The sequence below is a fragment of the Lagopus leucura genome, unplaced genomic scaffold (genome assembly GCF_019238085.1).
Source record: "Lagopus leucura isolate 7727_CA_CO unplaced genomic scaffold, USGS_WTPT01 Super-Scaffold_100019, whole genome shotgun sequence".
Lineage (NCBI taxonomy): Eukaryota > Metazoa > Chordata > Aves > Galliformes > Phasianidae > Lagopus > Lagopus leucura.
Genome location: NW_024962273.1, coordinates 3,058,314 through 3,071,652, shown reverse-complemented (window position 1 = coordinate 3,071,652; position 13,339 = coordinate 3,058,314). Strand labels below are relative to the sequence as shown.

General features: G+C 40.0%; 1 long non-coding RNA gene across 1 annotated transcript; it reads left to right on the top strand.

The window, feature by feature from the left end:
* The first annotated feature begins 330 nt into the window (after window positions 1–330).
* Window positions 331–13,256, top strand: LOC122183749. Its single transcript, XR_006180349.1, has 4 exons — window positions 331–341; window positions 5,730–5,772; window positions 12,101–12,152; window positions 13,198–13,256. It is a non-coding gene; the product is annotated as an uncharacterized LOC122183749 (long non-coding RNA).
* Window positions 13,257–13,339: the final 83 nt, after the last annotated feature.

Below are 13,339 nucleotides of genomic sequence, written 5' to 3'. Positions count from 1 at the left end.
TTTGGATTATCAGATATCAAAATTACATAGGAAGCATATATGCAGAAATTGGTTCCTACGCATAAGATGAACAGCTTCCTTCCTATCTTTCCCTCGGTTGTGCATTTTCCATCCTTTTCTCTCTCACTCATTTATCAGCTTCTGACCTATGAGGAAACTATTTCTACTTCTGTCTGATCTCCTGTTCTGCAGAGCTGACCCTACTTCGATTTGCTGTGTTCCTTCGTTATCTGCCCATTCTAATGGAAGTCTGCAGCACATCATGGACGTGAAGTGTAGAGCATCAGGTGTTCACAGCTTTCCATTGCGAAGTGAAGGTGTTGGGAGCACCTTGTCTTCAGGTGAGATTAAAGTGCATTATCTCGCCTGACTTCCCTATTGTCCTGGATGGTTGTTTCTATAGAGACTTGGTGTCCCTTGTATTAAAGGCACTTAAACTACAGGTTCACACTTCATTGTTGTGATAAACAGCCTATTTGTTTTTTCCTCTTTCACATTCAATTAGTTGCTTTCTAATAATTACTGTGTGCTTTATTTTTTTTTACGTGGGCTTAATGAGTCAGAAATAGAAGTAGCAGCGAGTCTTGCTTTTTAGCGCAAACACGTTGATAGCCTGAACTGAAAATTCCCGTTACCTCACCTTCCTAACAAAAATATATTTTTGAATGAGATGCTTTTTGCTTCTGAAGACTACTGAGGCTCTTTGATAGCAAAGTGAAATGCAAGGTTGCAGCAGATTGAGAGTGAGAAACCTTTTGAAAGTAAAACCTGACTCAGTGGACCTTACCGTGCTTGGCAGTTGTCTGGTGCAGTCAGCTGTGAACCAGAGCAGATATATACTTGTTGCCATCAGCAAGTGCCCAAAGTGCTTAACGCTGCAGAGTTTAAGCGACTCAGACACCAGAGACCACAGCCATGGGGTGGGGAGGAGAGGACATGTTGAGCTGGACCACCAGGTCATGGTGCTGCTGGCTTATTGCAATAATGGGATTCTCAGGGCAGAGCCAACGCTTTAACTATGAGAAAGTGTAAGATATGCAGGATGATGATGCGTGGAAAGAAGAAAAACACTCCTGAGTCATCCTGTTTCCTGAGCGTAAGGAGGAACAACGTTGGATTTTCATCCTACCTTTACATTCTGTGACAGGGCAAGCTCTCCTTACAAAGCTGAGAGCAGAGAGATTATCAGAACCATCAGGTTTGTGGTGTATTCACAACAGAACGGGCAGCTTAAAAAAGGATGTACTATTTGATCGCAGTTTCCTGCATATGGAAATCTTAGGTCACCTTGCTGTTCCTTGATGTCTGAAGTCTGCTATCAGGTTTCTGCAAGGAAATATAAATTAGTATTCAGTATCTTGTAGTATTTTTTGATTACCACTACTATTTTTCAATTTTAAGGACAAAAACAGCAGAACAGTGCTGCGATGACATGAAGCTGAGAGCTGAGCCCACACAGGGCACTGGGGAGGGTCACTGGGAGTGAGTCAGGTTGGTGTCTGCTGAGATGGTTTTGTTTGCAGTATTTTCTCACATATGTATTCAATAAGGCTTTTGTTTTACTGAGAAGAGACACTAGACAGCATTATCCCGATTTTGAAGTGACAGTGCCAAGGGGACTTCAGTAAAGGATTTGATGGCAATTGAATCTGAAAAGTAGAGCTTTGTAATTGCTTAGTTAGTTTTGAAGTAATGCTTATATTTAAGATTTATGTACAAAAACAGGCTATATCAATAGTAGTGAAGTGGTTTCGGGCCAAGTCTTTTTTAAAGGAACTTATGAACAGAAGGTCATTTCAGAGTTCTTTCTTCTCCTGCAAAGACACAAACACAAATCCCACCTCGCTGTGTTCATATAACATATAATACATTATTATGCTGCATTTAGTAAGTGTTTGTACTTCCTCAAGAAATCTGAGCTTTACCCTTGATTATAGTAAACTTCCCAATGCAAGCAAAAGCAATTATTATCCTCAGAGTTTCAGTGATCTATTAGGAAGATATAAGCTGTGACGAGACTTCTGAAGGCCCATCTTACAGTCTGTAAATCCTACCTTAAAAATACATAATTTGGAGACTATTGAGTCCTCTGATGATACTACGGTATTGAATCATCTTTATATAATTATGCTGGTGAATATAAAGTATCATTGTTTTCAGCATCTTTCATGAAAGCTGTTTTGACCTTCAGATTAAAGGATCCATATGGATTTCCAAATGAAAAAGTTGGAACTCCTGTATAAAACTTGAACTCCAGCTCAGCATGAAGGCATCAGATGTGCTTCCACTTGAAAAAACGTTGTTGTACCAGCATATATCCTGTCTGAATTTTTCTCCTGGGTAAAGTCTTATAAATGAGTGTATCATGCATAATGAGGAATGGAGGTCAGCCGCTTCCAATGAATTCCTTTTCAAAGTGTAAGAAAGATGCAGAGCAGCAAGGAGGAGAAATCCATTGGTATTTGAGCTCTGTAGGATGAAGAGGTTTGCTGCTGGGGGAAGATCAAGAGGAGGCAGTAGGAATATTTTGGGCACTTCTGAAGGAGAGATGGAGACCATCTGGTAGAGAGGATGCTTAAAGGAAAAGTGCCAGGACAGAGATAAAAGTAAAGGGAAAGGAAATAGTGACTGAGTAACATCAAAGAGTGAAGCTGACTATAGAGCAAAAAGGAAGACATAGCAGTGACCCAACACAGGCAAATCATAATACAAATGGTGGCACTGGGCAATGGATCCATATGAATCGGTGAAGGCTCGAGGGAAAAGCTCAGCATTTTAATTTCAGGAAAGTCTACAGGAAAGTGGTGTTGACATCTTTGGAAGGCTTATAATTTAAAACTGATGCAGTAAGCAGGGTTCCCGCTGCTTCAGAAATACTGTCCTGGAGTCTAATCCAGATACTGTAACTACAGCAGAATTTAAAATGGAGAGACGCCAAGAAGAATGTTTCTTCCCTCATCGGCATCAGCATCTTTTCATTTGAATGACTTTTAGGGCATTAGATGTTTCCGTTGAACTGCTTCCTAAGGCTCGTGTCCTGAAGCAGTGGTTGGTGTGTGGTCCTTCCCTGTGTTGAGCTGGAGCTGATCTCATGTAAAGAAAGGAAGATGCTGGTTTTGCTTTTCTCCTGCTGAAGGAGAATAACTTTCGGCCAGTCCCTTTCTCCTGCCCAAGTCTGAAAAACGTTTTTGTCATTGGAATTCCACTGAGAGTGGAGCAGTGCTAAGCCCCATGGCTGTTATGGGTAGAGTAATACATGTTAACAGAGTCTGATCATCTCTTGTACCTTGTTTTACACCTAACCCTTAGGGCAATGAATCAGGACAGGTGATGGGCCTAAGTGCTCCTACCGCTCTTACCCCTTCCCAGCTGTATTTAGGAGGACTTTCTGCATCCTAGGGGAACCATGCTTTAGAAGGATTTGAGATCAAAGCCTGAAATAATCTCATGGTTTTCTTTCTGCCTGTCTTTCTTTCACTCTTTTACTCTTTTCTTAACAAAACAGGTGTGTTACTTTTTTTTTTTTTTTTTAACTGAAATCGGTCCAAGGAAAGGAAAAGAAGAAAGTACTTCCAGAGAGTAATTAGTCCCATCTTAAAACAAGTGTGTAAGACAGGTAGGATAAGTCTCTCTCTGAAAGTGCCAATCTGTCACCACTATCTATAGAAGGAGCCTTCACGAGTAGCTTAGAGTAGGTGTTTGACTTTTACACAGTTAAATTTAGAGGAGATGATTGCCACTTTTTAAGTCAGTCAAAGTGCTTGTTTATAATTGATTAACCATTATAGACTGAAAAGTTGTGAGAGAGAACAAAAGTAAAAATATAATGCCTTTGATAGAGATATCACGTAATAACGAATAGCAGTAACAGCAATTGCAGATGGTTAACATTTTCATTCCCCATTGTTTTTATTTTACTGTTAAATCTTCCCAGATTTTAGGTCTTGTTTGATCCTGAAGAAGGAAAAAATTGCCCCTGCTTTAGTGTAAGCAAAAACTGCTGAAATGTTTGTAGGATTAAGAAGTGATTTGTCCTGGAAATGTCAATTCTTATATGTAGGGTCATTAATCCATAAAATGAATTTGCAAACATTTATAAGTTCCCTTTCGTGTTGTTGGTGTTTTACTTGACATGCTTCTGACTGCTCTCTAAATGAAGTCTGCACTCAGAAGATCCTGCAAGGCGTGCTCTGACAGTGTGGGACTTGGTTTTGCGTGTGTTTTGACCTGGCATACACAGTCTGTTACAGTGAAATAAACCCACTTGTCATTTAAGAGTATTAATCATATTTCAGGCTGTTGACCAAGAATTTCATTGTGTACAGTGCTTTCATCAGCCAGAACCATACTGCAAAAGTAAATAGATAAAATCACTTTCTCTAGTAAAAATAATTCTTGACTACAACCTTGCTTGAAGAGTAGATAATGCTTGTAGAAATGGCAGATGCTCTGAAGTTTTGGAGTATTGTGACAATAAGAATTTTAAACAAAGCTGGAAAAAGCATATGGGATATGTGGACAGGAAATCCTGTGGTAGTTTTGATTTTATGCAAGGAAAAGAAGGAGTTCCTTAGCTCCATGAATCTGTTTGTATGCAGTAGCCAAACAGAGATTTTCATGATCTTAGCTTTCCTCTTTCTTCAAAACATTGTTTTCAAGTACAGATGGGCCTTTACCACAAGTTTGGGATCCAGATTGGGGCTTGGACTTGGCATTCATCAGAGTGCAAGCATATTTGAACCCAGCATTTGAGGTCAGCCTCTTGTGGAGTTAAGCGCCTACTGATTGAGTAGATGTCTCCTGTATGTCGAGGCATAGGTGTAGAAAATACAGAGATTTCATTTTACTTGGTCTCTAAGGTATTTAAATTTAAAGTGAGAGACTTCTAATGAAGCAGGAGGCTGTATTTATGATTGTTATTGTGTCTGAAGGGTGAAATAACATACGACAATTAAATATGGTGGATATTATAATAATATTACTTATTAGTAATAGTACTAATTGTACTTAAAATGGTTTCCAATCTAAATACATTTGAAGTCAATAAGAGTACCTATGGCAAAGCATTCGGATCCTGATTTATTATCTACCACTTCTACCCCAGTATGTTTACTTATGTTTAAACTGACCTGTTCCTAGAATAGAATATTAAATGTTAGTGAATCCGTACACCTAGGTGTGGAAAGACAATTAGCCTATAAACACACTGACTTCCTCTTCAGGCTGAGAACCCCTCATATTTATAAGACTAATGGTTTCTAATCTGTTTTTAAATGTTCCATTTGGATAGTGAAGGCGTAACTATCAAAACACTGTAAAATCATAATGCCTGTGCAGCTATAAATTACTGTTTTCAAAATGAGCTGGAGGTCTCCAACTTATTCCCAAGTGCAGAAAAGTTAGATAACACAGAACTGCTCAAAAACGACTAGAAGCAACTTTTTCAGGCTTTTTCCAAATGCCAGGGAATTGTGGGTCTGCCCAGTAACTCCCAAGTAATACCCATATGGGTAGCAATGAAGCTAGTCCCATAAAGAATACTTGAATAGATCAAAAACATTTCAGATCAGAGATCAACAGAAAGAACTGTGTTGCTTTTTGTTTGTTTGTGTATTTATTTATGTTCTGGAAATTTCCCTGATATGAAAAATATCTCACTTATTTTTCATTCATCAAATTGTGGACTGCTTCATATGGGATACTGACTGCATGACCTACTGATGGTGAAGTGCTGCTTCCGTGGAATATGCAGCTTGAAACAACAAGAAAAAGGTAACAACTTAGAGTTTTTTTGTAAGCCAAATAAATCCTGGGTATTTCAGATGGTGGATAAATGGTAACTTTGAGTTTACTGTTGCTTGTGGTCTAGATGGATCTTTGTAGTCCTTTCCAACCTTAATGATTCTATGAGTCCACTTCTTTTAAATACAAATGCAATAATTACTTTTAACAAAGAAAAAAGATGCATGATTTAAAATATCATTAGGATAAGCTTTTGTGGGGCACAGAAAAAACCTTTACAGATGTTATTGGCTCTTTGGGGTTATACTAAAATAAAAACTGGGAGAAGTGCCTCATTTGAATTTATACTCCCTTTGTGATCCATCAAAAAGGATTCATCTCCTATTCAAATGACTAGTCAATATGTTAGTCAGATCAAATACTACTAATAAGATGCTAAAAATGCTTCTGAGGAACAGGGGGATTTCTTTAACAAGCCATAAAGTGTACTTCTAATCCATTTCTGACTTGCGAAGTTCTTTGTGATTCTCACAACTGTTCCATCATGACACAGTTCCAAAGCCTTGTGCAGGAGAAAGAATCAAGGTGTAAATCAAGGGCAGTGAGTAAATACTAACTTTTGTCTCCAACTGTTCCCAAAGCCATTGTGGTCTTTGTGCTTTCCTATCTCACATCTATTTAAGATACTGATGCTGCTGGATACTTTGACTTGATAAACCTATTTTTAATGAGATTCACCAAATCATACAGCATAAATTCTGTTACAGATTTAAAAGGTAAATTAATGAAATAATGTCGTCTTGTTATGACAATAGAAGAGGAGCTCCTGTTAGAGGAAGGTCACCAATCACCATAGAGGCTGGTGAGGAGGGTGGGTTTTTGCATATCTTCCTGGTCACATCAGCAGAACAAAACTCTTCTGTAGCTCAGATCTGAGCTCAAAAAATGATCCTTAATATTTGCCTGACAGACAGAGTGCCTTAGTGGCAAAGCTCCTCATCCTGTTTGACTTCAACTGAAGTTTCACACCCTTTCCATCTTCAACTTTTTTAAGCTAAACAGATTTAAGTTTTGAGGTCTGAAGCTAAATAATTTTTTGAGGTTGAAGCTAAATAATTAAATAAAGTCTGATTAGGTTTATTCTTCCTCCCAGATAAATCAAGCCTAATTCATAACCCAAATGTGAAGATAACCATGGAAATGGCACACAAAATACTCCTTACAATTTTGCTTGTTGAAAGCACACTGGAGCTGACCATCCCTGCTGGTTTGGATTGATTGAATTTGTAGCTGATATTCTAACATTCTGGGGACAAGTCTATCTCTAAATTTTGTCTGGAATACGGGGCACCATCCTATGACATATATACTTTATTCAATTAAAGTAAATGAGTTCATTCATGAAAATTTTTGCAGGATTAAGCATGTGAATATCAACCATTTGGGACTGAGAAAATAAACAATAACATTTAATAAATATACAGCGCACTAAGAATGTATTTATTAGTCTTTTGACATTTTTATCTGGCTCCTATAAAGAAGTCTTTGGAGCTGGGACAACAACTGGTGCAGGTAAATTTCCTACACTGGGAAAAGATCTGGTATTTAGTTTATGGGAAGCAGGCCTGAGCAGATGTGAAAAGTTCAAATAAAGGAAGGCCAGATTAAATGCACTTTTGTGGCTGGAAAATCAAAACAGATGTTATTATTCAACCACAAAAAAATCTATGCACACTTAAGTAGCATTAGGTGTCTGATCAGCTACATTTTTTTTTTTTTTAGCTGAAAATAACAAAACGATTATAAAATTATATAGGCTGACAAAATACCTTAAAATATTACCAATAGACTGACTAGCTTGGTCTTCTGTTTCGTGGGAAGGCGTAGAATTGAACTGGATCTTACTACACTTACAGAAAAGTGAGTATATCTAATGAGGGAAGAATCAAGAGAAGATTCAGGGAGTGTAAGAAAGAATAGACCCTCCATCTGATGCATGTTAGAGAATAATTTAAGATGCATGCCCTTTATAATCGTCCATAAACTTTTCTGGGCACCTGCCCATTTGAAAAGATTGATCTTGGCAGAGGATGACAAATTCTGGAGGTCTGCAGGAACCCTCGACAGCAAGCATATGTTTGCTGGGCGTGAATGACGGCAAATAGATATAAAGATTATTTCTAATTAAAAGAAATCTAGGTTCAGAAAAGTGTATGTTAGAGAAAACACCTAAGATGATTAATGGTCTAGCACAGGAGGTCTGAAATGAGTATCTTTGTCTGAAGAAGCCAGATCATGGAGACAGTGGAAAGAACTTTTTGTTTTGTATGTAGGGATGGCATAGTTTGCATGGGCTTGTTTGTTGGCCTGGCATGTTTCTGCTGTAGATGCACCCCTAGTGATATTGCTGAGATTCAGAGGTTAATGAAGAGCAGTTCATATTGGCTCAGTGGAGTTGACAGACCTTGTTAAATGTGCTACGTAAAATGGGGCGGCTCTGGTCATTTCTTCCCTGTTCAGAGGGAAATGGAGTTACAGAAACAGCTCAGGAATGGACAGAAAGAGACTATGAAGCTGCTGCTTTTTTTCTTTTTTTCTTTTTTTTTTCTTTTTTTTTTTTTTTTTTTTTTTGTTATTGCAACTGCTTGAGTTACCGCATGAATACCAGGGGTTTGTGTGTTTGAGAGGATGTTGTGTAACAACAGAAATTTCTCCTGTCCACACTCTCTTTCAGTAATTGATCACTGCTTGCCTGCTTCCTGGTGTTCAGAGTCACCGGGTCTGACCTCTGTTAACCTCCAAACCTACCCCTAGGCTACCCTTTCAAAGAGATGCTGCTTATCCAAAGATATTATTGCCCTGTCCTGCTAATTCATAGAAAGGCTTAGGCTGGAGGGGACCTTATAGATCATGTACTTCCAACCCCCTGCCATGTGCACAGTTTCTACCTAGCACATCAGGTTGCCAGGATCCCATCCAACCTGGCCTTGAATGCTTCCAGGGATGGAGGATCCACAACCCTTCTGGGCAAGCTGTTCAAGGACTCCAAAGACCTTCTCCACAGGACTGCTCTCAAGGAGTTCTTCTCTCTGTCTGTACTTGTATCTGGTACGGCCTCAACCCAAGTGCAAAACATTGCTTTCGGTATTGTCACACCCCATTACATTCTTGTGTGCCCACTTTTCAAGCGTGTCCAGATCCCTCTGCATGGCATCCCTCCCTTCTATTGTTTCAACTGCACCACACAGCTTGGTGTCATCAGCAAACTTGCTGAGGGTACACTCAATCCCACTGTCTGTGTCAGTGATCAAGATGTTGAAGCACAGGTCCCTAGACAAATCCCTGAGGGTCACCACTCGCGTCTGGCCTCCACTTGGACATTAAGCCATTGACACCAGCCCTTTGGCTATGACCATCCAACCAATTCTCTATCCATCTAATAGTTCAGTCTTCAAATCCGTCTCTCTCCAATTTAGAGATAAGGATGTGGTGTGGGACCATGTCAAAGGTCTGGCACAAGTCCAGGTAGATGACATGAATTGTCTTTCCATTGTCCACTGATTCCATTACTCCATCATAGAAGGCCATCAAATTGATCAGGGATGATTTTCCACTGAGGAAGCTGTGCTGGCTGTCTTTGAACACCTTCTTCATCTCATATGTGCCTTAACATCTCTTCCAGGAAGAGCCACTCCATGATCTTCCCAGGTGCAGAGGTGAGGCTCACCAGCATGTAGTTCCTTGGGTCTTCTTTTCTCTCTTTCTTGAATATGGGAGTGATATTTCTATTTTTCCAGTCATCAGGGTCTTCGCTTGATTGCCACAATTTTTCAAATATGATGAAGACTGGCTTAGCAACCACATCAACCAGCTCCTTCAAGACCCTTGGGTGCATGTTGTCTGGCTCCATACACTTGTAAACATTCAGCCTCCTGAGGTGCTCTCAGACTTTCTGGTCTCTTACACTAGGAGGGATTTTGCCCCCCCAACCCCTGCTTAGAATTTTAGGGACACAGAAGGCATCAGAAGCCTGATTTGCCGTGAGAACTGAGGCAAAAAAAACCTCATTAAGTACTTCAGCCTTCTCCACGTCTGAGGAGTCCAGCTCTTCCTTTCCATCAGAGGGGGGTGCATACTCCTTTGCCTGTTCCTTCTGCCTCGTGTATCTAAATAATTCCTTTTTACTGTTTTTCACATCCTTTGCCAATTTTAATTCCATCTTCTCCTTGGCTTTCCTGACTCCATCCCTGCATGTCCAGACAGCATCCCTATATTCTTCCCCGGACACCCATCCCCACTTCTATTGCTTATACTTTTCCTTTAGGAAAAGCAGAGGTTTCCAGGGAAACCTCTGCTTGATCAGCGGGTCCTTGCTCAGCCATGTTGATTTCCTGCTTCATCTGCTTGATTTCTTATTCTGTAGGATAGAGAGCTCTTGAGCCCTTAGAAAGGCATCTTTGAAGTGCTGCCAGCTCTGTTCTATTCCTTTGTCCCTAAGGATGGTTTCCCAGGGGAAACATAGGAGGCAGAGAATCACCATGTCCAGGAGACGTGAGGCCTCTTTCCAGCGCTTCTTGGAACAATGTACAGAAATGAGCTCTGAAGAACTGGATATATCTGCCCCGAAGATGAATAAGAGCAGTGTAGCCAAAGGACGGTATGCTATCATGTAATTAGGACTGGAAACTTTACTTATGAACCTGTAGCTCATGGACTCTCCGCGTGGACTTCCATAGAAGCCATTTTAGCAGTGCAGTGTGTGCTCTCATGTGTTAAACTCAGCTTAATCTAAGGTAGTTGCAGGTAATTTGGGCCCTTTTCTGGTCCTGAGGCTCGCTGTTAGAAGAATTCTAACAGCTCTCGGGATCTGGGTTAGTTAAGAAAAAAAGTTTGTAGCTCCTCAGTCACACGAATCTCCTCTAATTTTCCCTTACTTATTTAAAAATGCAGCAGTGCTGGAGGCCCCACCTTTTGGGAAGGTGAATCTCTCACTGTGATTCACACATTTCTTAACCAGTTGTTCTTGGAAAAGGCTGCAAAACAAAACAAAACAAAACCAAAATACAAAAAACCAACAAAACAAAACAAAAAAACCCACAGAAACATGGTTAAATGTTAATTGTAAAGGTGAAATTCTTGTTGGCTTTCAGGCAAGGTCAGACTCCCGTAAGTAAAAAAATGCAGGTTTTATAAAGTCTGCCAGCAACCTGAATCCAATTGAAATACAGCGTAATTAAGGCTTCCAAGACACTTGGGGTTTATTTCTAAGAAGCTCTTAGATGACCTGTAGGCAATTTTCAGCATTTTCAATGGACTATGTAATTTTAAAGTTATGGATGCTGATAATTTCTATCTGGGACCTTAGCAAGCTTCTGTAAAAACGTATGTTCTTTAAGAAAAAACAATCTCTCGTGACCTTAAAACTCAGCTAATGCTATTGCCTCCTCCCATTTGCAAAGGCCCTTCCCATTCTCAAAGAGTTTGTTTCAGTATTCATGTGAAGGTGGGGAAAACATGATGTGAAAAAAGGAGAAGGGATCCTTTGTCTTTGCTTTCTTTCTTAATGTGAATGCTAAGAATCATACTGGTGCAAAAGGGCTGGAAAGAGCAAAATGTGTAAATAATTTAATGGGGAAAAAGAATTGTAAGATAGCAATTCACCAGAGTAAGGACAATAGAGCACAAAATGCCATAAAAGATAATAGGCTTATATGAATTGGCATGTGTTAGTGATTATGCAATCATTCATTTCCCACAGATTTCTTTTTATAGGAAACTTTGGAAAATCCCTGTAGAACTGACCGAGTCATTTAACCACAACAGGTTTCTTTTCAACGTGGCTAAGAGTGGGCGATAAATATTTTCACATATTTCTATACTGATGTTCTGTTCTCATCTGCTGGAAGTGGCAGCATCCTGTGCTGCTGCAGTCACCAGAAGAAGATGGGACTACGACCCCAGGCCAACCGGGTCCACCTTTGCCACCCCTTCACCTTCCCAATTCCTGTGGGACTGCATGATAGATCCAAATGGGAACACGCTCACAAAGTGTGGGGTTTTGGTTTAGTTAATGCCTGTTGCAACAGGCACTGGGGTCGCCAAGGAGAGGGATTTCTGCTCCAAACAGTGCTCCCAGTTCTGGGCTGGATGCAAATCCCTCTGGCTTGCAGCAAGCAGCTGAGCTCTCCTCAGTCATTGGCAAAACGAGTCTTTTGCTTTGTTGCTGTCAGAGGCCATTTAAATACTTGTATTTCTGGAAGCAGTTTTCTCTCACCAGTAGGCTAAGGAAAACAAGACCTCGCTCTTAAGGATTTTTTTGCCTTCTTATTAAAAATGTCATTTTTCTTTCATTTTTCAGGACTGTTGTTTGCAGCCTCTAGACGTCCCTGCTGCCTCAAAATGGGCTCAAGGTAGGCTCTGTCCCCTCCAGCTTGCTTTGTTCCAGAGAGGTCCTAATGGACATTAGCATTCCATTTTACATCTCAGAGTACATCCTTCTAAAGCAGCTCTCTCCTGTGCTCCATGCCTCCTTCCCCTGCTCCTCCCCCCATACTGGGGTTGTATTTCTTCACTTCACTTTGCTTTCCTTTGCTCCCTTCTGCCCAGCCCTATGGAGAAAGAATACTCAGGCCACGGTGGTAGTGTCTGCTGTCCTACAAGAAGATAGGCAGGTTTATAGAGTTTCTTGGAGCTGGACAGAGCCATGGCAATAAATACAGCATTCTAGTGCAGAGTAGGCAAAATAGATTTAATCACACCTGCCTCATCGATGCCTTTTGCTGGTATCATTCAAATGATCTCAGTTGCTTGGTGTAAAGTGTTATTCTGTCTCATGTATACGTAGCAGCATGAAGGGAGAATGAGTGAAAGACTTCGAACTCCAAATAACATTAAAAGACTGAGAAATAAAACCAGTTGGAGGACCTGGATCTCCCTTGTGATTCAGCTTTAAAATCTAGAATTCTGATGTTTGAGAGATGGCATAAATCAAAGCCATCCATCAGGTTACAGACAACTCTGAATATCAAATAGTTCATTGTTTAAAGAAAAATAAAAAGAAGTAAGAACAAAAGAAAGCTGCCCGTTAAATCCTGCAAGTGGTTAAAAATGGTCATTAGGAACATTTGCAAATGTTTAGCTTAGCTTAAGTTAGATGGACATAATTTCTATTAGGCCATGAATTTTTTTTTTTAACTGCATTACTAGGCTGGCTATGAATAGTAATGTTTTCATTTTTAAAATAAGTTGAGTCTCTCCACACTATCAGCCCTCTCCTGCCATATTTTGAACTTTGGAGTGTGCAGAAGGATGGAAAAATACGAGTGGTGGGACACAATGCAAAGTGAATCTGAGCTGCCCTTAACTTCAGCCTTTGCACTGTGCCAATACACCTGGAAGATGCAATTCATCCCACCTGGAATGCTGATATTACAAACACCTATTTAAACACAGCAGTGTTGGAGGTAACCTCACTTGCCTGGGCACAAGGTTTGATCATCTTTTATGAATACTGCACCGCTGATTTAAGAAAAGACAAATACAAGGTAAGCTTTGAGTTGGCCATTAGATATGTAATTAAACAAAGAATATGAGCTGC